Source organism: Pseudopodoces humilis, chromosome 7 (assembly GCF_049639895.1).
Source record: "Pseudopodoces humilis isolate 2021_Gansu_Grassland_sample_001 chromosome 7, ASM4963989v1, whole genome shotgun sequence".
Classification (NCBI taxonomy): Eukaryota; Metazoa; Chordata; class Aves; order Passeriformes; family Paridae; genus Pseudopodoces; species Pseudopodoces humilis.
In genome coordinates this window covers 12,916,280-12,939,044 of record NC_142206.1, presented here as the reverse complement: position 1 = coordinate 12,939,044, position 22,765 = coordinate 12,916,280, and the positions used below count along the sequence as shown (strand labels likewise).

The following is a 22,765-nucleotide window of genomic DNA, read 5'->3' as shown; positions in this document are numbered from 1 at the left end:
ACAGGGTAATGTGGTGCACAGGCAGAGTCAGGGAGAGGGAAAGCCAATGGGATAACAGGGGGGGAGGATTGCAGCAAACTGGGGCCAATAAGGAAACAGGGACAGGAGAACTTTCTAGGGGAAGGACACAGATGGTAAAAAAGGGGAAGGATGGCATACAGGCCAACTAGGTACATTTAACAGGGGTAGAGTAAAAGGGTGGTGCAAAGAACTACAGGAAAAGATTTCTTCCTTTTATTCTCTTTTTTAATAATAAAATTCTTTTATTATTTATATATTATATATGGGCGAAAACCTTCTCTTTATGCTTTGACTCCATACATTAGAGGCCTCCTTCTACATCATTGCTGCCTCTGGCTCCATACCCTCCACAACTCCCCCTTCTTTATTTATTGAGAAGTCTTGTCCCATAGAACTTTGTACAAATTTAACAAAACATGAAAACATAACCAAAACAACAAAAATAATAAGTAAAATTCACAAAATGCCAGTAACAAAGGTTTGAGCCCAGCCTGTCAGTCCAATCTTCTTTAACAATTCCCGGAACCACTGTCAGCTCCACTTTCCTTCTCCGACTGTGTTCCAGCTTCTACTGGAAGTGTCTTTAACTTGTTCCTGGAGATTTTGGATACTGCAGAGATTGAAACAACACATCCCCTCGAACTACTCGCATCCATGGCTGTGGGCGAGCAGTAAAAAGTCAATGACAGCCCTATTTTGGAGGGTTGGAGGCCTGATACCCTACTGGTCTTCCAGGAGGGCACTGAGGGCTGCGGATGTTGCATTGGCTTGCTTACTGAGCCAGCACCCCAGGTGAGAAATCTCACCGAGGGCTTTCACTGTGGCTACCCACGGTAAAAATATGGAGACTGCGACCCTCTTTCCTTTATTCCAATTGTAAATTTGGCTATCACAATTTTCTTCAAATTGTTCATATGATCTTTTTTGGCTGACCAATTGAGCTTTCTCTTTCCAATCTTGAAGCAAGGTGATATTCGCGGTGAGGACAGTAATCTCTCCAAGGCTATAGTGACCCCCTTGGAGGTGAGAGGGGATTCCTGCCCAAGCCCTATCCTCACAGATAAGAAACACTCCCCAGGGAAGTACCCTGGGGTGAAACATGGATGAGGACAGTGTCTCACTGGTGTAATTGCACCAGTTATGCGAATATATTTTCCAAATTGGGTCCACATTATTCCTGTGAAGGGAACAAATGTGGTCATAGATTGGGACAGACTGATGTGGTTGCCTGTAGTGGAACTGAACACAGAGTCTGGCCTTGAAGGACCCCAACAGTTTAATTCTTGGGAGTCCTCTGTTGCGTGTGGTAACATCCTTGTCCACTCATCCCCTGCATCCACAGGATTAGGTTCCTTACCAGCATGATGACAAGGGGTTGCCAAACTCGCCCATGACCACACACAAATTATCCTGATTGAGGGTTTTTGTGAGGGTCATCCAGATGTTCTCATGGGGTTGTGGCACAATCCACCCTGCAATGGTTGCCAGGAAAAGCAGCATCCAGATCTTTTCCATGGTGTCTCTGGGGGTGCTATAATTTCTATGTCCCCTGCTTCTCTGTTACCACTGTCCACCCAGCTGCAGCCAGGGAAACAGGGGAGATAGTAGAGCATAGAACAGAAGAACTTAGAAACGAGGTCCTTTCCCTTAGCTGAGATGGAAGTTGTCCTTTATTTCTTGGGATCCCGCAGAAAAGAGGAGCAGGAGGGAAAGTGGAAGAGGTATCAATAAGTGCCCCTTTTTGAAGGCAGGGGGAAGAGGGTGGATTACATTCCACAACCAATAAGGGGAACTGGGGAGAAAGAGATAAGAGAAAGAAACTTACAATTCTACATTTTTGGGGGTACATTCTTTGGGGCATACCATTTTTCCTAACTGCATTACAACATGGGGGCAGCCAAGAGCAGGCTCAAAATGAATGTATAAGCCTATGAAGTAATTAACAAAAGACCTTAGAATTCAAAACCCCTAACTCTTAATTGTTGCAGCTGGTCCTGGGGGCCTGTCTGACCCCCAGCTTCTTCTGGCAGCAAGCCTAGATAGATGTCCTGGGGAAGAGGCCACCATCCAGGATTTCCAGGCAGTTTCCAGCCAGGGGTAATCCTTGGGAACACAGGCAGAGGCTTCAGGTGATCGGCTTTTTTACAAAGTGATTCCTGCTCTTGTAGTGATCAGCTCTGTTCAGCCCAGCCAGCTCCATTCAGGTGTTATGCCAACTGATACAGACAAGAGACGGGAAGATCATATGGTATTTCACAGTCTTTAATGCAGGTTTCAGCCAAGGGGGACAATGATGATCTAACCATTGATCTGGGCAAAAGCTGGGGTTTTTATAGGGAAGGAGAGGATTGGGAAAGGGACCAATGGTCTGAGAGTGAGATAAGATGACCAAGAGTTAACAGGGAGATAACATGGGGTCCTGAAGCGGGAATGGGTCCACAGCTTAGTCACCATGACTAGGCAGTTTTGTCTTATCTGAGGGGGCAGATTTCCACGGAGGATGCTTGTCAGAGGACTGGGCTTCCTCCACATTTAATAACTTGGCAAACTGACTTTCTCTCCAACTCCCCCTTTTCTTTCATTAAAAACAGAACAAGAAGAGGAAAGCAGGGTGAAAAAGGGAAAGGGTGGTAACATATTATTGTTCAGATGTGAGGAAGGTTGGTTTAAGGGTGTAGGAAAGGAAGGAATAACAAAGCATGTCAGTGCTAAAAGTTTTGATAGAACTTACTCATTTGAGTCTAATTCAGTGAAGAAGTACACTTCTCAAACACTTGTTGTTGGACTCAAATGGGTAAGCAACACTGTCATCTGCAGCCAGGCTATCAGTCAGGGTGTGTGTATTCTTTTGCCTTTTCCTTCTTCACCTCCATGCTGCGTGTGTTTCATCCTGGGAGTTGTCTTGGTGGTCTTCAGAATCTTCTTTGGGTGCTGTGTCCTGTTCTTCTAGATATGGCTTGATGTTTTTCCCTGTTATCCACCTTGGACCTGAACCTAGGCATACTTTCTCCCCCATGTTATTAAGGGAAACAGAGCTATGATTTCTTTGCTTTTGGGATCCTTGACCAGCACCGAAGATCCTTCATTTATTTGCACCCTGGTGTTATTGGCAAAATGTCAGACAGTGGAGGGTGCTGACTACATAAAGGAGTTGTTAAGGAAGTTAAAGACATATGCTGCTTTGGTGAGTCTCTCTATGTTACTGAGAGACTGAACCTCCCCCTCGCTGCTGGTCAAGGATCTGTTTTAATGATCAGTGGGCGTGTTTGACAATGGACTGTCCTGTTGCAGAGTGAGGAATGCCTATGTTATGACCCACACCCTACTGATTAAAAAATTGAAGGAATTTTTCTGAGGCATAAGCTGGTCCATTGTCCATTTTGATTTGTTTGGGGATAGCCAGGGTGGCGAAGGCTAGGAGAAAATGTCTGATAGCATCTTTTGCCTTTTTTCCCACATGTGCAGAAGTGAAAATAGCACCCAAGAATGTGTCTATAGACACGTGGATATATTTTAGTCTACCAAAAGAGGGATAGTGAGTTACATCCGTTTGCATAATTGCAGGGATTCAAGTTCTCAGGGGTGAGCCCCGACACCTAAAGATAGTAGGGCGTATTTTTGACAATTAGGGCAGGATGCCACTATCACTCTTGCCTGTTCCCAGGAAATTTTGAACATATGCTTAATACAGTTCTGATGGGCTTGCTGGAACTTGTTAGGTAAGGTAGTCTGTGCCACCACTGCTGGAGCATCTGCTCTCCAGTACCTTCAGTGATTGGTCCTGGAAGGTCAGCGCATGATCTCACATGCATTATGTGGTATGGCTGCTCTTGGTGGGAGAGCAGGTAGACAAGTTTGAAGAGCAGTTCATACAATTTTAGATTTGACATCACTTTCAGCAAAGTGTTCAGCCCTCTCAGCTACACTGGCTACATATGCCAAATCGGTAACCAAACTGAGTTCTGGGAACCTCAAGAAGGTTCTGACGATAGCTGCTAATTCTGCAGTTTTGGGGGATCCCTGCACAATTTCAACGTCAGACTCCCACTTCCGTGTCACTGGATCTTTCCAAGTCATTACTGACTTGTGGGATCTCTCAGAGACATCGGTGAAAACTGTAAGAGCCTTTAATGGAGTTTGGCTTTTGAGTGACTTGGGAACCAAATTGAAGGCTGAATTAAAGAGCTTATGTTTAGGGCAGTGAATTGAAATTTGCTTTGGGTAACTGTCAAGAGTGAACTGAAGGTGTTCATTTGTTTGGAGCAAAGCTTGCAAATAATTAGATATCAATGGTAGATAAATGCATGAGAGGTCACACCCTGCTAAGGTCCAGAGGTATGCCCTGGTTTTGATGAATAGTTAAGCCATCAGCTCCTGTGGTGTATTTATGGTTTTAATTGGCTGATGGGCTTGGAACACCCACTCAATGATCAGAACTGGGTCTCTGAGTGAGGTGTCTCATTGAAAAATTACAGCATGAAATTTTCGGGACTTACTCAAGGTGGCAAACTGAAAGGGTAAGTCTGGGTCATGTCAGTGGGCTTGTCTAGATGCAAGTGCTTCAGCAACCTTTTTGATTGAGGTCCTGGCTTCTGGGGTGATGGTATGTGGGGAGTCCAGGTCCTCGGCGCCTCGGAGCAGGCGTGCAGTGGTGCCAGATCTTTCGTGGTGATGCCCAAGAGAAGACAAACCCAATTGATGCTCCCACAGATCTGGTAGAGGTCTTGGAGCTTTGTAGGGTTATCTTGATGGACAGCTGCTGAGGTACAACAGTTCTTTCCCCGATCCTCAATCCTAGGTACCACCACGGGTTTGTCCACTGGATCTTTTCATCTGCAATCTCAAATCTGGCACTCTCGAGGGCTGCCATGGTGTCCTGAAGCACAGTCTCCAGGTAAGCATTGTCCTCAGCATATATTAGAATGTCATCCATGTAGTGGAACCCAATGGCGTCTGGATTAGTTTTTTGGATGGGCGTGAGAATGTGGGCTACATGTTGCTGACACATAGATGGGGAGTTTTTCATCCCCTGTGGCAATATGCACCACTGGTACCACCTGAGAGGTGCTTGTCTGTTCAGGGAGGGAACAAAAAAGGCATCTGGGCAGAACCTCCTCCAGCATCTACTGTACCTGTGGGGTCAGTGTCAGAGGTGACTTTAAAATCAGAGTCCCCCTTTAATAGACCAAACAAGGGAGACAATTGTGTCATGGTCAGTCCCATATAAGGACACAACCATGTAAAAGTCCATTAATATCTGGACATCATTCATGCAGTGTCTGCACTGAATGCAAAAAAAATAATTGCACCTCCAGATGCGGGACTGTTCGTCCCAAAAATTATTCTTGACCCTCAAATAATTTCAGGGAGGTTGTAGAGACGAGCAGCAGGAAACTGCTTGCAAACTCCAGAGAGGGCTAGATCCCCATATCATCATTGCCCCATGCCGGCAAATTTTCACAAGCCTTACGGCAAAATCTCCATTGATATCTCTGTGTGGGCTCAGCATTAATGATAGCTGACACCAGAAAGACAAATTTCAGTCTGTCATCGGGATGCAAAGGAATTGTAAAAAACACAATCCTTCATATCCACAATGAGGACTAGCCAATCAGCAGGAAGCACGGCAGGTGAAGGCATGCTAGCCTGCAACATCCCCATGCTTTCCATCACAGCATGAACTTTCTGGAGGTTTTGCAATAACCTTCATTTCCCAGACTTTTCCTTGATACAGAAAACAGGAATGTCCCAGGGACTGGTCGAAGCTCCAGATCACCGTGATCCAACTGTTCCTGCATCAAGTCATGGAGGGTGACTAGTCTATCATGAGAAAGGACAACAGAATCTGCTGAACAAAGAGTCAGTCTCAAGTTCTTCTTTGCGCTGAATGTGTCAGCATCGGGTCCAAGGGTCACTCCGGGGGCCCATCAGCAAACCTGACAATTATGATGTCCATGCCAGTGTCAAAAACCCGCGGAAGCTAATCTCTGACAGCATCTCACCAAGGACGGACAGGGTGGAGACCCATTCAGGATGATCCCTGGCTGTCAGAACAGCAGTCCAGTGACCCAGGGAGGTCCAGGGAACCCGAAGCCACTATCTCCCCGCAGCTGGTTCTCAGCTCTGCGAACACAAGACTCAAAAGGCACAAGGTGAGCAAATCCAGGTCCTGCAGGTATAGGAACAGGAGGGGTGAGTGTGGAACCCATTGATGAGTTCGGCGGGAGAAATGCAGCACTCAATATGAATGATCAGCAAGTCTCATTTATTGGTAACTCTAAAACCACTTATATAGCATCAATAATTAGGCTCATACATAGTGCAAAAGAAAGCTCATTATTGGATATTTCATTTAAGGTCGACTCCACCTAATTCCACATTCCTGTGATCACTCATCTATGCTGAATTCACATACTTCTGATCACAGCATCCTGTTCTCAGTTAACAGTTATCACTAAGGTCTTCCTAACTTTGCAACATCTCACACTGACTGTACTCTATTGTCTAATTCTTTCCCAGCTAATTGCTGCATGGGAACGTGACCTTTGCTAGCTAGCCATTCCTCTATAACCCATGGCAGAAATGCACCCCAGGAAATCCAACTCAACATCCCCTAGGTGAGCAATGATGCCTTGAGCAGTGATATTCAACCACTCCACAAGAAGAGTGCTCATGCCCTCACCCACCGGACCAATGCATTCGGAAGCACATGGAATGCCTGATACACTCAGCCGCACAGTCATTTTACAAGAGGACAAAGTCCACAGGCCAGCCGAAGAGGCTCCAGCAGCCTGGGACCCTTTGTCCGTGGAGGCCACCAGCTTCTGTCCCGCGGCAGCACCACCAGAGCCAGTGATAAACAGCACAGGACCTTGGTCTGCCGCGGCTGCAGGAGGCGACAGGGGACAGCCACCTCCAGACGCAGGCTCGGGCAATGCCTGGGAACCTGAGGCAGGGTGGGTTGGAGCCAGCTCGGCCCGGCCCACCTCCAGCACCGGTAGAGGCACAGCACGCAAAGCCGTGGCACCGTCCTGCTTCGCTGCCAGGGGACAACCTGGGCTCTCAGGAGGGGAAACTTGCAGCATGGGGCCAGCAGAACCCGGCCTGGCATCCGCACCACCCTCAGCACCTATCCCCACACCCCACGAATCTGGCGCGGGGGAGGCAGCGCTCAGAACTGCCCCTAACAGTGTTCCTTCAGGGGCAAAAGGTCCAAGAAGTGGTGCCAGCCGCTCCTCCACTGGAACAGCCGCCAGAGCGGGGCCCGGGCCAGTCCCGTCCCCCACCGTGGCATACGGCATGGCCCAGCCGCAGCAGGGACATGGGACCAACCCCGAGGCATCCCCCAGAGGCAGCGGCGCCCCCCATTCAAGCACCCCCCCATCGGTCTGCACTGGGAGGGCACACGAAGGAGGCGACCCCGCCCCGGGCTTCCACCGCCGGGGCGCCAGCTGAGGCGGGGTTTTCCCCCCCATTCCACGGTGCCCCCGACAGCTCTCTGGCAAGGATCCAACCCTGCCTCAGGCTTACACTGCTGGGGCGCCGGCCAAGGCGGGGTCACGCCCACCAGTCCCACGGCACCCCCATTCAACCCGCTGGGGGCCCCAGCAATCCCGGGGGAGCCGACCTCGGGACCCAAGACACAGCTGCCCCCCGGTTCCGTGCCACCGGGGTAGAGGGAGAGCCCCGCCCCACTCCCACAGCCAGAGCCGGAGCCAGACCTCTCATTCAGGGCAGAGGAAACAGCCCTCGACCTGGTAGAAGAGGACGCGCAGCTCCTCAGAATGCCGCCGCACCTGCGCCAGATCCCCAGCAGCCAGAGCACCTGGGGCTCATAACCAACCAGCAGAGCCTCGAGCAGGGAATCACCTAAAGCATCCCAAGCCGACTTTGAAAACATGGCCTCAACCACAGGAAAAAAACCCTCAATTCTCCCATACTCACACAGTTGCTGAAAGTCAGCATACGAAACATCAATCCCCCTCTGATCAAACACCGCACGCCATATTTCCATAATCAGGCCCTCTGTAGGAGAGAGCCCAAAACCATCCATAGCCACAGGCTAGATAGTACCGTGTAACCGTCACATGCAGAGGTCACCAGATGTTGCCGTTGAAGATGAATAGATCACATGGACGCAGGTGAAAGGAAGAGAGAGTTTATTTTTCCTCCCAGGATTTATAGGCTTCTGACCACAGCCAGGGATTGGATGGTCAGGATAACACTTCTCACTGCACTGGCCATGAGAGATGCCCATCACAAGACGTGTAACATAAAGAATGTACACATACCTATGTTTACAGTTACTGTCCTGGGAAAGTCTTTAGAAAACCATGTCAGCAAGCTCAGAAGCTGAGTTTTCAGGGCGACAGATGGGGAAACTTTGGCTGCCACCATGGCCTCTGCCACCACTTTGCCCACTGCAATGGCAACTGTATCCAGGGCAGAAAGTCTGGTGCAAGCCTCAATCATTTGTTCTATAGTGCGTTCGGGCTCAAAGGGGAGTGCTCTTTGGACCCGTTTACATTCCATGTTGGCGTTGTTAACTGCCAATTTCCAGAGCAGCTCATCCGTGGATGGTATTGACTCAATCTGCTTGTCTATGGAGTTTATAAGTCTGTCCATAAATTTGAATAAAGGTTTCATTTGGCCCCTGTTTTAATCTCAGTAAAACGTTTCTGCGGGGTTGTGCTATCAGGTGTTTGCAAGAGGGCAGTTTTAGCTGAATTTTTTACATCCTCAAGCACAGGTCAGGGGATCTCATGCACCTAATCTTCGGGTTTTTCAAAGTCTCCCTCACCGGCCAGGTGTTCAAGCGTAATTTCTGCCCTCCTGTCCTCATTCTTACAAATTTTAAGAAGCTGTTTTAATTCTTCCACACCGTTGCCCACAACAGGAACTTGGCAGGAGAGAGGAGGACGAACATGATGGGGTACTAGCATGTGCACAGCAAAGATAAGTAAGTTTTTGAAATAGGGTGAACCCTTCCCATGGTCTTTGCAAGTTTTGCAAAGCTCTTTCAATTTTCCATACTGGATGGAATCCCACTTCAGATTTCTCCCACTTCTGCCCCCTCTGTAGTCAACTGGGCCTGCCAAGAGTTGCATCCTATGCACCATCTCCCAGTTCCCATCCCTGTTAGCCAGCCTCTGCACCTCTGCCCAATGGATGTTTTTCTCCTCTTCAGTATCTGAGAAGGAGCTGCTCTCCCCCTCAAAAGAGGAAGGAGGCTTGGCAGCAGAGGTGCTAGGCCTCCAGCGGACTGGCGTCGCCCAATGGTGTGGGCCACTGGCAGCCAAAATGGCTGCCTTCCGGTCCTCGTCATCACCAGATCTGGTTCCAGTGTTATGAGATCCAGATGCAGCATGGCCACCAGGGGCGGAGTCAGGGGCAGAAAGGGCAGCAACCCTGCAGGGAGAGGCAGGGCCCACACCAGGAAGGAGTGTCCCGGTGGAAAGGGGAGGTCCTGCCGCAGGGGTGACCATTGACGCATGGGTGGTAATGGGGGTGGAACACATCACAGGGGTGGAGCATGACTAGGTGGGTGTGGGGAAAGGAAGAGGTCACGAGGGGTGATGGAGGAGCCATTTTTGGTTTCAAAGGTGGGAAAGGAAGAACTTGGACACAAGATGGCCGTTCCCCTATGAGGTCGGCACCAGCTTGTGCCATTGAGGATGAGACAACTGGGATGCAACAGCTGGGTACATGGGGGCAGGCAAGAGGGAAAGGTTAGGATCCAAAGCAGCATGATCAATGCTGCTCTGGAAAGGGGACAGAAGAGGACGGGAAACAGAAGAAGGCAGGTAGCTCTCCTGCACCTTCTGGCAGGCTCCATCTCCTGAACTTCTCTGAGGGGAAGAGGGATTAGGGACACAAGCTAAGGAAAATAGAGCTGGGGACTTAGAACTTGAACAACTCCCTGAACTCCCAGACCCCTTAACAATCCCCTCAACTGAATCATAAATTGAACTAAAGATAGGAAAAAATTTTGCAACTTTAAAATCCCCTTGAGATTGCAAAACAAATAATTTTTCCCCAAAGAATCCCAAAAGGAAATGAACATAACAGAATTACAAGTAACACTGAGAAAATATTAAATTAATAAAATGCTTAAGATCCCCCATTGAAACTTTCTCTTTCCCCACAACAAGAGTATTTAGAACTTGGATGTAAACTTCCTGCTGCAGAATGGTCAGATTTGCTCCCATTCTCATACTCTTGTTCCCCCACAAGACTAAAAATGCAAAATGAAATGTAAAACAAGAGACCTACATGCCAATATACTCACCATCCCTGGAAGTGGGTCAACAGAAGAGTCTTGAGGAGGTCCAATGGCATGACCAGTCCTCACTACAGTAGGGTTGCCAATCATTCCCCTCAGGTATTCCCAATAAAACTTGGGAGCACCATTGGGAGAGTGGATAGCCCAGAACACGACTTATGTCTAGAGGCAGGAGCCCCTGGAAACACTTTCAGGGACTGGTGGAAGTGGGTCCCTGTTAAGGCACCACTTGTAGCGTCAGGTGGTGATGGTGAGGTGACACTACCTTTCCTGAAAACACCTCCAAGGAGGAAGGTGTCTGGGCAGGCTGCACACTCACACACACCCACTCACAAGCACGCCACAGACAGCAGAGCAACAGCAGAGAGCCAGGAAAGGTCTTTCTGCGGAGTTCCAGAGGGGTTTATTGCAGCCACACACTGGAGGCATCCAGGAACAAAGACATGGAAGAATGGAAGGTCCAGAGATATATAGGGGTTTGAGGGGGTGGATCCGAGGGTCAGGGTCCAATAGGAACAGGGTAATGTGGTGCACAGGCAGAGTCAGGGAGAGGGAGAGCCAATGGGATAACAGGGGGGGAGGATTGCAGCAAACTGGGGCCAATAAGGAAACAGGGACAGGAGAACTTTCTAGGGGAAGGACACAGATGGTAAAAAAGGGGAAGGATGGCATACAGGCCAACTAGGTACATTTAACAGGGGTAGAGTAAAAGGGTGGTGCAAAGAACTACAGGAAAAGATTTCTTCATTTTGTTATTATATGGGGGAAAACCTTCTCTTTATGCTTTGACTTCAAATATTAGAGGCCTCCTTCCACACCATTACTGTCCTTGTCTCCAGAGCCTCCACAGGCCGTAGTCTATGTCCAGGGGCATGTGGCCAGGAGCAGGCTACTGACTCCACAATTTACGAATGAAGGAGGATTCATCCCAGACCCAAGCCACCCCCACATAGAACAAAGGCTGCCCTTGGAGTGCCAAACTCCTCTGACAAACTGACATAAGGAATCTGGGAGGATAAGGTTTGTTTACCATGGAAAAGGGCCACAGCTTGTGTTTCCCGGAGCAGGCTACTGCCTCCAAAAATTACAAACAAAGCAGAATTCCTCCTGGACCCAAGCTGCCCCCAACTAGAACTCAAGCTGCCAATGGATTGCCAAATGCCTCTCACAAACAGATATCAGGGACTTGTGGGGGTGAGTTTTGTTTCCAGAGGAAAAGGGCCTCCGTTCATGTCTAGGGGCTCGTGCTGCCAAAAAATAAGAACAGAGCACCGTTCCACCTGGATCCAAGCTACCTAAACCTAGGTCTCTTGCTGCCCTTGGAGTGTCAAACGCCTCTGACCAACTGACATCAGGAACCTGGGATGGTAAGTTTTGTTTCCCCTTGAAAAGGGCAACTCCTTGTGACCAGGCGCCTGCGGCTGGGAGTGGGCTTCTTCCTCTGAAAATTACGACCGCAGCAGGATTCCTCCTGGACACAAGCCACCACCACCTTGAACTAGGGCTGCCCTTGGAGTGCCAAACACCTCTGACCGACTGACAAGTGGAATCTGGGGGTTGAGTTTTGTTTCCCATGGCAAAGGGCTGCCATTCATGTCCAGAGGCCTGTGGCCAGAAGTGGCTTCTGCCTCTGAAAATTATGAATGGAGCAGGATTCCTCCCGAATCCAAGCTGCCCTGAGCTAAACCTCAGGCTGCCCATGGAGTGCCTCTAACAAACTGACATCAGGAACCTGGGGGGGTGAGTTTTGTTTCCCCTCTGAAAAGGCTGCTGTTATTGTCCTGGGGCCCATCGCCATTAGCTGGGTTTTGCCTCCAAAAATTACGAACGGAGCAAGATTCCACCCAAACACAAGCCACACCATCTAAAACTCGAGCTGCCCTTGGAGTGCCAAATGCCTCTACCAAGCTGACATCAGGAACCTGGGGTGGTGAGTTTTGTTTCAGAAGGAAAAAGGCAACATCACATGACCACGGGCCCTTGGCAGGAAGCCGGCTTCTTCCTCTGAAAATTATGAACAGAGCAGGATACCTGTCGGACCCAAGCTGCCTGTGCCTAGAAATTGGGGTGGCATTTGGGGTGCCCTTGGGTTGCCAAATGCCTCTGACAAGCTGAACACCGGAACCTGGGGTGTGAGTTTTGTCTCCCCTGGAAAAAGGCCTATGTTCATGTCCAGGGACCTGTGCCCAGGAGGGAGATTCAACATCCTAAAATTATGAATGGAGCAGGATTCCTCCCAGACATAGGCTGCCCCCACCTAGAACTCAGGCTGCTCTTGGAGTGCCAAACACCTCTGACAAACTAACATCAGGAACCTGGGATTCTTAATTTTGTTTCTCCTCAAAAAATGGCTGCTGTTCATGTCCAGTGACCCATGGCTATGAGCGGGCTTCTGCCTCTGAAAATTTCAAATTCTGCAGGATTCCTCCCACACCCAAGCTGCTCCCACCTAGAACTCAGGCTGCCCTCGGAGAGCCAAACACCTCTGACAAACTGATATCAGGAACCAGTCAGGGTGAATTTTCTATCCCCTTGAACAGGCCACAGCTCATGTCCAGTGGCCTGTCACCTGTAGCGGGCTTGTTTTTCCAAAAATTACAAATGGAGCAGGATTCCTTCTGGACACAAGTTGCCCCCACACAGAACTCTGGCTGCCCTAGGAGTGCCAAAACCTGCTGACATCAGGAGCCTGGCAAGATGAGTTTTGTTTCCCATGGAGAATGGCCGCCGTTTGTGTCCCGAGGCCCATGGCTGGGAGTGGGCTTCTGCCTCTGAAAAATACAAACAGAGCAGGATTCCTCCCAGACCCAAACCTCTACCATCTTGAATGTGGGCTTCCATTGGAATGCCCAATGCCTCTGACAAACTGGCATCAGGAACCTGTGGCAGTGAGTTCTATTTCCAATGGAACAAGGCTGCTTGCTCTGTCCAGAGGCCCTTGGTTGGGAGTGGGGTTCTGACTCCAAAAATTATGAAGGGAGCAGGATTCCTCCCAGTCCCCAGCATCTACCACCTAGAATTTGGCCTGTCCTTGGAGTGCCAAATGCTGCTGAGAAGCTGACATCAGGAACTGGTCAAGATTAATTTTCTTTCCCCTTGGAAAGGTCCACAGTTAGTCTCCAGTGGCCTGTGGAAGCAAGCAGGCTTCTGCCTCTGAAAATTACAAATGGAGTAGGATTCTTACCAGACCCAAGCCACCCCCTCCTAGAACTTGAGCTGCCCTTGGAGGGCAAAACACCTCTAACAAACTGACGTCAGTAACATCCATGGAGGTTGAGTTTTGTTTTCAATGGGAAAGGGCCACTGTTCTTTTCCAGAGGCCCATGGTCCTGAGCAAGCATCTGCCTCCAAAAATTACAAACAGAGCAGGACTCCTACAAGACACAAGCCACCCCCACCAAGAACTCGGGCTACCTGTGGACTGCCAATTGCCTCTGAGAAACTGACACCTGGAATCTGGAGGGGTGCATTTTTTTTCTCTTTGAAATTAGCTGCCATTCGTAGTCAGGGGCACATGGTTGGGAGTGAAATTTTTAATCCAAGTATTACAAATGGAACAGGATTCCTCCCAGACACAAGCCTCCCTGACCTAGAACTCAGGCTGTCCTTGGTGTGACAAACGCCTCTGAAAAAATGACATCAGGAACCTTGGGGGAGTGAGTTTCCTTTCTCATGGAAGAGGGCCGCTGTTTGTGTCCAGGGGCCCATGGTCGAGAGCAGACTTCTGCCTCTGAAAATTATGAATGGAGCAGGATTCCTCCCAGGCCCATGCCACCCCTGTCACTCTATATTAGGAATGGTAAAAGTACGACACAGACTCTCTTAGCTCTGGTTGCAAAAGAGAGCAATTTTTATTCTTCCAGATCTTCTTTTATAGACTGTTCTGAGAAGGTCCAAAAAGGTAAAACTCTCATTGGTCATTAAACTAACACATCACCATGATTGGACAGTTAGGAACACTACCCCTTGACTGTTTCTTGCAAGGAAACAACGAGGCAACAAATAACTGCTACAAAAGTGGATTTTCCCCTCCAAGGACTGTTTGATTCCTCCTTATGATTTCCCAGGCCACACTTCTCAGGCCAGTCTGAGAAAGTTATGTGACTTGGTCTCCCACAGACAGTGTGCCCCCTGCCTGCTTCCATAATTCCCCCTTTTAGTTTTAAGGCAGAAAGGCAGTGTTTGTAATCTACTGCTGGGCCCTTGCAGGAAGGAGAATAAACACAGCACAAGAGGTCTCTTTTAGTAATTTGTTGGTTACCAACAAAACCTCAATTGGACACTGATTTAGAATGATCAGGGAGATTCTCTGGCATGTGTTATCAAATCCTTCATGCTCTACCATCAATTCTTGTTGTTCATTCTTGCAAGGAACTGATGGCTAATTCTAATACAACCAGTTATTAATTCTAATACAGCAAACAAAACATCAGTAGTCTCCTCAAAGAACTGGCAGTCTAACTTGTCAACAGAGGAAAATGCTCACTCTCTTCTTGTAGAGGGACCATCTGATTGATGATCGGCATCCTCATCATCAGAAGAAGATCGGTCATTGGCTACTTTCTGCCCTTGGTGTTGCACCTTGCAGCTATCCACCGTATCCCAGTATCTGTGGAAATGCATGCATACCCACGACCCCAAATAATGAGCTCACATGGGCCCTCCCACTTGTTAGTGGTTAGGTCTCGCACCCTCACTCGAGGCAGGTGCATCTCTCCTGCTGAGTACTGCAACAAAAGGAAGTGGTTCCAAATGACAGCACTGTCTGAAGTTTTTGGCACTGTGAGGTGATTGATTGTATATAGAGCCTTCTCCAACTGACTGTGTGGGGTTTATCCAGGCATTCCCCATTTTTGTTTTTCCAGAGCATGCTTTAAGGTACCATGAGTGAGTTCAACAATGGCTTGCCCAGTCGGAGAATGTGGAATAACAAATTTGTGTGAAACTCCCCATAATTGCAAAAACTGTTGTGTTTTTGTGAGGTGTAGGCAGGACCAGTATTAGTTTTCACAGAAGAAGATATACCTAAGACTGCAAATGCGATCTTCCAACAGGGAATAACATTGCAACCTTTTTTTCCAGTGTGAGCAGATGCCCACATAGCAGAGGAGAAGGTGTCAATATACATGTGCACATACTTAAATCAACGAAATTCAGCAATATGAGTGACATCTGTTTGCCAAAGCTGCAATACTTTTAGACTTCTGGGGTTTACCCCCACTGCTAAAGGTGCAGTGAGTCCATGCCAGTCACTGCAAGAACTGACAATGTCACAAGCCTCAGTTGGTGTTAATTGGAATTGCTTTTGCAGGGTATGTGTAAAATCATGTGACACCTTGGCCTGTGCAATTTTATTAGGCTGAGGTGCTACCCACACAGGGTTAGCTAACCTGTCAGCCCTGGCATTACCTTCTGTTATGAAACCTGGTAAGTTAGTATGACTCCCAGTATGCGGGATGTAATATGGGTGATTGCATACCACAAAGACTCCAAAGATTACAAGGAGGATGCCGTTGATGCTTCTCCAGAGCCACCTGCAGACCATACGTATGCAGGGCAGTGAACAGCTGAGGCTGTATCCTCAGCAGTTTGTCCTGCATGGACGCTGCCAGCAGGATGTCATCCATGAAATTGTAGCAGTATGCTTCAGGAAACTACTCATGGACTCCAGACAAGGCCTGAGACACATACCATTGGCAAATATTTGGGCTGTTCTTGCAGTCCTGTGGCAAGACCTTTGATTGATACCTGTTGGGGGTTAGGTGTTTTTTTTTAGTTCTTTTAGTTACCTGTGGAATTTTTACCCAGTAGTTGCGGGGGAAAAACCTAACTACGGGTACTTGGTGGATACTTTAAGAACACAGAGAGTTCGGCCGGGCCCAGGGGGGAAAAGGGGGCAGGAAAAGGGGAGGGCAGGGACAGTTTGGTGGGCTTCTTCAGCTTTGGAGAAGAACACTTTGGGCACAGAGCTGTTGCAGTGGGGAGAAGGGAATTTCACCATCACCCAGATGGAGCTGCTGCTTCTTCTCCTTCTTCCCTTTGTGTTGGTGGCCTCACACCCCCTGTCCTGCTGGGATGTGTGGCAGTGCCAGCCACCACCGCCATGGAGCTGCTGATACACCTCAGCCACCAGCCCGGGATCTCAGCTCATCCCTGCTATTCCAGGTATGTGTTCCTCAGACCCCTGCAGGAGCACTGGGACTGACTGCCTGAGGGGGTTTGTGAAAACAAAGCCTCTCCTCCATCCCTTCCCGTCTCAGCCGAGAAAGCTGCCACAAGGTGCCTGGTTCTGTTTTCTTGCTAATGCTGTAGTTATTGTTGTTTGTTTGCCTTGTTATAAATACTAGTAAAGAACTGTTATTCCTATCCCCAGATCTCTGCCTGAGAGCCCCTTGATTTCAGAATTATAATAATTCGGAGGGAGGGGATCTACATTTTTCATTCCAAGGGAGGCTCCTGCCCTCCCTAGCAGACATCTGTCTTCTAGGCTTCTTCAGGCTCCCCTGCGGGTTGTGAGGGCCCTCCTTTCTTATCCTTATCAACAGGGTGCTGTGATTTCATCTTAGACTTCCTTGTTTCCACAGGGGCAACAGCTGCTGGCTGTGACTGCCCTTGTGGTTCAGCTGGAACCTGGACGGTTGTAACGTCTGTGGGTTCCACTGCTGCACCATCAGACTCTCCCTCTTCGAGGCAGGGGGAGGGTTTCCCAACAGTTGAGGAAATGCACTCCTTTAGCATCTAGCCCATCTCATGCATCTCCTTCACCAGAACCCCCACCCACTGTGGGTGGTTCATTTCTGAGGTGGGCTATGGGGCAGGGGCAGGCTCTGGGGCAGCACCCCTAGTCTCTGGGGCTGTGTCAGGTTCTGGGGCAACACCCCTAGACTCTGTGGCTGTGTCAGGTTCTGGGACAGCATCACTAGTCTCTGGGGCTGTGTCAGGTTCTAGGGCAGCATCCTCAGTCTCTCAGGTAGGTGTCAGGGTGCTTATCCCAGTAAATTTCCCTTTGTCTCTGAATGCTAAGTAGAACAGGCCTATCAGCAACACTAGCCACTGTATGATGTCATTAGCATTCAGAGAAGATTTTAACCCTTCGAAAACTGGTGGGGTAGGCCCAAGGAACTGGGTGAAAGGTTGGGAGAAAAATTTCCCAGCTGTCATTTTCTCCCAGTAGGTATCATTATTAAAGCAACCCCAAAATCATCCAGTTAGTGTGTGATAGCTCTGAATCCATGACCCCGCCGTCCAGAGGACGTTAAACATCCATGAATTCCTCACCTTATCAACCCACAAAAGAAACTGGATAATAGCCACAGTGGCCTTAGTTATAGGACCCATATTTAGGTAAGGTGCAGCAAATGGGAGAAATATAGATGTGACCAGATGCCACCCAAACCTGGGTAAGCTAAACAGCATGGTTCTTCCTAACAAGGTTCCTAAATCCAGCACACAAAAGTTAGGTTATTTAAGATCTGTTATTTCTTTTTTGCCCTTTTTCTCTCAGTGCCCTCAGGCCCCATGGTTGGGCTCCAAAATCTGTCTTGGTTTTGGAAGACAGGTGTCTGCGAAGGAGAACAGGAGCCTCCCTTGGAATGAAAAATGTAGATCTCCCTCCGAATTATTATAATTCTGAAATCAAGGGGCTCTCAGGCAGAGATCTGGGGATAGGAATAACAGTTCTTTACTAGTATTTATAACAAGGCAAACAAACAACAATAACTACAGCATTAGCAAGAAAACAGAACCAGGCACCTTGTGGCAGCTTTCTCGGCTGAGACGGGAAGGGATGGAGGAGAGGCTTTGTTTTCACAAACCCCCTCAGGCAGTCAGTCCCAGTGCTCCTGCAGGGGTCTGAGGAACACATACCTGGAATAGCAGGGATGAGCTGAGATCCCGGGCTGGTGGATGAGGTGTATCAGCAGCTCCATGGTGGTGGCTGGCACTGCCACACATCCCAGCAGGACAGGGGTGCGAGTCCCACCAACACAGAGGGAAGAAGGAGAAGAAGCAGCAGCTCCATCTGGGTGATGGCAAAATTCCCTTCTCTCCATAGCAACAGCTCTGTGCGCCCAAAGTGTTCTTCACCAAAGCTGAAGAAGCCCACCAAACTGTCCCTGCCCTCCCCTTTTCCTGCCCCCTTTTCCCCCCTGGGCCCGGCCGAACTCTCTGTGTTCTTAAAGTATCCACCAAGTACCCGTAGTTAGGTTTTCCCCGCAACTACTGGGTAAAAATTCCACAGGTAACTAAAAGAACTAAAAGAAGGACACCTAACCCCCAACACTGTGTTGTACTGCATTGTGTTACAAGAAATGGTTTCTTCCTGTTGTCCCCACTCTGATTCTGTGATGTGTTGGTTCCTTTCCCCTCACTTCTTCCCTGTCGGGGTTTACCGGAGCCGTGGAAGACAAGCCTCATGCTCTCATGGTCAGCAAGTCTCGTTTATTAGCAACTCTAAAACCACTTATATAGCATCAGTAATTAGGCTCATACATAGTGCAAAAGAAAGCTCATTATTGGATATTTCATTTAAGGTCAACTCCACCTAATTCTACATTCCTGTGATCGCTCATCTATGCTGAATTCACATTCTTCTGATCACAGCATCCTGTTCTCAGTTAACAGTTATCACTAAGGCCTTCCTGACTTTGCAACATCTCACACCAACTGTACTCCATTGTCTAACTCTTTCCCAGCTAACTGCTGCATGGGAATATGACCTTTGCTCTCTAGCCATTCCTCCACACTTCGCTTCGGTTTCTTCCCATTGGCTGTAAACCTGCATTCCCCTGCCCCCTTTTGCTCTGTCCAAAATTCACCGTGAGCCTGGACTCTTCCTGTTTTCTTCCCTGGATTGTTTAGAATAAATTGAAGGACAGTGTTCCAGAAGAAGAGAGCCTCCTTTGCCTTTTATCTCTGTCCTTGCCATTTTTCCCCCTCCACCCCAGGTGGACTGCAGCTAGCCAGAAGAACTCTCTGGGCTGGGGGAAGGGGAAATTTGGCAAGGCTGCAGTGCCCCTGTGCTTTCCATTACTGCATTGATTTTTCAGAGATCTTGCAACAGTCTCAATTTCCCAGATTTTTTCTTAATCACAAAAACAGGAGTGTTCCAGGGGGTAGTAGAAGGTTCAATATCCCTGTTGCAATTGTTCCTGGACCAATTCACGAAGGGAGACCACCTTCTCTTTTGTCAAGGGCCACTGGTTTTCCCAGATGGGTTTATTTACTAGCCATCGTAAAGGCAGCATAGGATACCATGCGCCCTTCACCACAGCAGCCCCCATCAAATATGCGTCCAAATTCATACCCCCTATGCTGCCAAAATATCCCACTCCCTGTGGTGGGTTTTATCTCTAGCTAAAATCACCAGAGTACTTACTCATTTCTTATTTCAGAGTAGTTACTCATATCTGTGAGATATGGTTTAGGAGAAGGGTGGAACAGGCTTAAAACTTAAAAGGAATAAAGAAAATTTATTAACAGGACTACAATAATAAGAAACCAGAATAAAACTTCTAAACACCTTTCCTCCCCTTGCCCAACCTTTCTTTTCCCAACTGACAACACAGAGACAAAACCTGGGATATTAAAGCAGTACCAACTATATAATAGTCTTTTCATCGGTCTCTGCAGAGAGAGGAGTTTTCTGCACAATAAACAGTTTTCTTGTAACTTTTCATTTCTACGACTGGCAGTCACCTGGGCACAAACTCTGCCATCATGCCTTCCTCCCATTTTCACACTACTCAGAGGTGTTTTCATGGGCTGTGAACTCAAGGGGTATTGTTTTAAGGATGAGTTATTCAAAGGCAAAGGTTCTCCTCATCTGTCTCTGTGATCATCTCTAGGAACAGAGGTCTTCTCCTCTTCCTGGGGCAAAGGGTGTTCATCAGCTCTCATCTCTCTCTCTCTCTGTTCAAGCGTCTCATGGGATCACAGTTACTCCACCATCTTCTTAGCTTCATCAATAAATACCTTTGCTCAGATCTACAGCTTGAATTCTTCATTCCCCTCAATGCACTTTAATGAATTAAAGGAGTTGTTTTTCAGAACATTATTATCTATCTCCACGGCCCTACCAAAAGAATATTTCAGCTTATTAAAGCATCTCCTCATTCTCCTTCTATCTGAGGCTTGACACTTTCTTTTATTGACTTTGATGTTTGATGTTGTCTTTTAGGTGTCAATCACTCCCACTTTCCTCTGTCTGGACAGGGGACTAAAGTCTGCAGGTTTCATCTGTGTAGTGAAAGGGTTATATCTGGCCTAAGCCGGGGCAGGCATTCATGGTGTCGGATTTTAACCCAGCAGCCTCTGAGAGAGCGTGGACAGTCCTCGGCCTGGAGCCTTCTGTGCAAGCCATGGGGGTGGGGGTTGGGGGGGGGGGGGGGGCTGGTATCAGCGAGATGTCAGCAGCTGTGGCTTGGCCCATCCTAGGGCTAGGGGCCCCCCTGGGAAGGGCTTCAGCCACCCAGTTGGAATGAGACCCAGAGAGCTTCTTGGGAGGGGCCACAGCAGAGCCCAGCCAAGTCTAGGAGGGGGAGGCCCAGCAGTCTCCATTCCCAGCAGTCTCCATCCCCTGCCTGGGAGCTGCTGGAGTCTGGCCCAGTCTCTCCCAGGCTGCACAGGTCACAGGGGAGCAGGGCCAGGCGCACCAGAGCTCTGCTGTCTTTCAAGCTTATATACGCAGCTAGAATCCACTATGACTGCTGCTGTGGTATGTAAATCCACCCTGGCAGCTCTTTGGGTGCTGAGTAGGCCTGTACTGGTACCATGCCCTGGGGACTCATTTGTGTGAGTGCAGTTCCTTTGTGTGCTCCTGCTCACATTTCCCAAACCCATCAAAGGCTGACCATTGGCATGGTATCTTGATTTACATTGGTTTGCAAAATGATCTGGCTTTTTGCATCTAGCACACAGGAAGCTACCCTTTCCTCTTGTCTTCTTCTTCACCTGTTGTTCCTTACTCCGAGTATCTGTTTGCTTCCATGATCCACCCCGACAACCTGCCTGTTTTAATCCCATAGCGGCAGCCAAAGCAGACATTTTGTGCTCTACAGAACCCACTTTGGCATATGCTTGGACCATATCTTTTATTGAAGGGTCCCCTGGAAGAGCCTCTATGATCTTTCTGCAATCTTCATTAGCATTATCCTTTGCTAGTTGTTTATATAGAATCTGTCTCAGGTTATTGTTGCAAGGCTGGGATCCTGGGGGCCAGTCCGACCCCCGGCTTCTGCCGGCAATAAGCCCAGATAGCCAGGCTGTCCCAGGGGACAGAGCCACCATCCGGGGTTCTTCAGGCAGCCTCCAGCCAGGGGTAACCCTTGGAGCATGGGCAAGGGCTTTAAGTGATCAGCTCCTTCAGCAGTGATTTCTGCTCTGTGATCAGCTCTGTTCAGCCCATTCAGCTCCATTCAGGGATTCTCCTGCCGATGCAGGTAAGAGATAGGTAGACCATATGGCATTCTGCAAGGAGACTTTAATGCAGACTTCAGCGAAGGGGACCGGTGATGGTCTAATCCCAAACTGGGTAAAAGCTGGGGTTTTTATAGGGAAGGGGAGGATTGGGAAGGGGACCAATGGTCTGAGACTGGGATAAGGTGACCAATAGTTCACAGGGAGATAACATGGGGTCCTGAAGCAGGAAGTGTCCCACAGCATAGTCAGAGTGACCAGGCAGTTTTATCTTATCTTAGGGGATCGATCTCCTGGGAGTATGCCACAGATGCCTGTCAGAGGACAGTGCCTCCTCCATAGGTTATCATCCTCAACATGTTTCTCTAAAGCCACTGCTATTTTCTCAATAAATGGCAAGAATGGCTCCTTCAAGCCTTGAGTAATTGTTACATATCATGATCTGGGAGTAGCTGGTACTATAGTCTTTAGCAATGCTCCAATACCTATTTTCTGTCCCTGTTTGACAACTTGAGGGTCCCAACAGGCCTGGAGATCAGGATTGGAATAATAACCTGTTCCCATAAAACATCTACTCTAATGCATGCCTGGGATCATGTGCAGGCAAGCGCATGTTCTCTTCTGCAGCTCTTTTAGCCATCTGCCTCCAATTGTCCTCAAAGACTCTAAACTGTACAGGCTGGAATAACACTTGAGCCAGATGTGTAATATCAAATGGAGCAAGCAGATCAATGTATAACATCCTGATAATCTGCATAACTTCTGAAGAGCCAAGTCCTTACCCTGCCACTTTACTTTGTACAACTCTCCATGCTATGACATCCTTCTTGTCAGCCTGTCCCATGTTATGGGCAGCCTTGAACACAGGGAAGGCTTGGACAGTCCCGTGCAGTGCCCCACTGACTTCCTGATCCATCTGCATCTCTTCATCAGAGCCTGAAGCAGCTTCTGGTCCTCCCTCTGTTTCCCTTCCCCCAACACCCATGTCATTAATAATTCCTTTTCTGGGCTTTCCCATCCTCTCTAATAAATCCCAATCTCCCATTT

The 22,765-nt window shown here is 48.6% G+C and overlaps 1 pseudogene; it reads right to left on the bottom strand.

Moving 5' to 3' along the window:
- Nucleotides 1-9,662: 9,662 nt before the first annotated feature.
- LOC148183975 (endogenous retrovirus group K member 8 Gag polyprotein-like) lies at nucleotides 9,663-22,475 on the bottom strand (annotated as a pseudogene).
- Nucleotides 22,476-22,765: the final 290 nt, after the last annotated feature.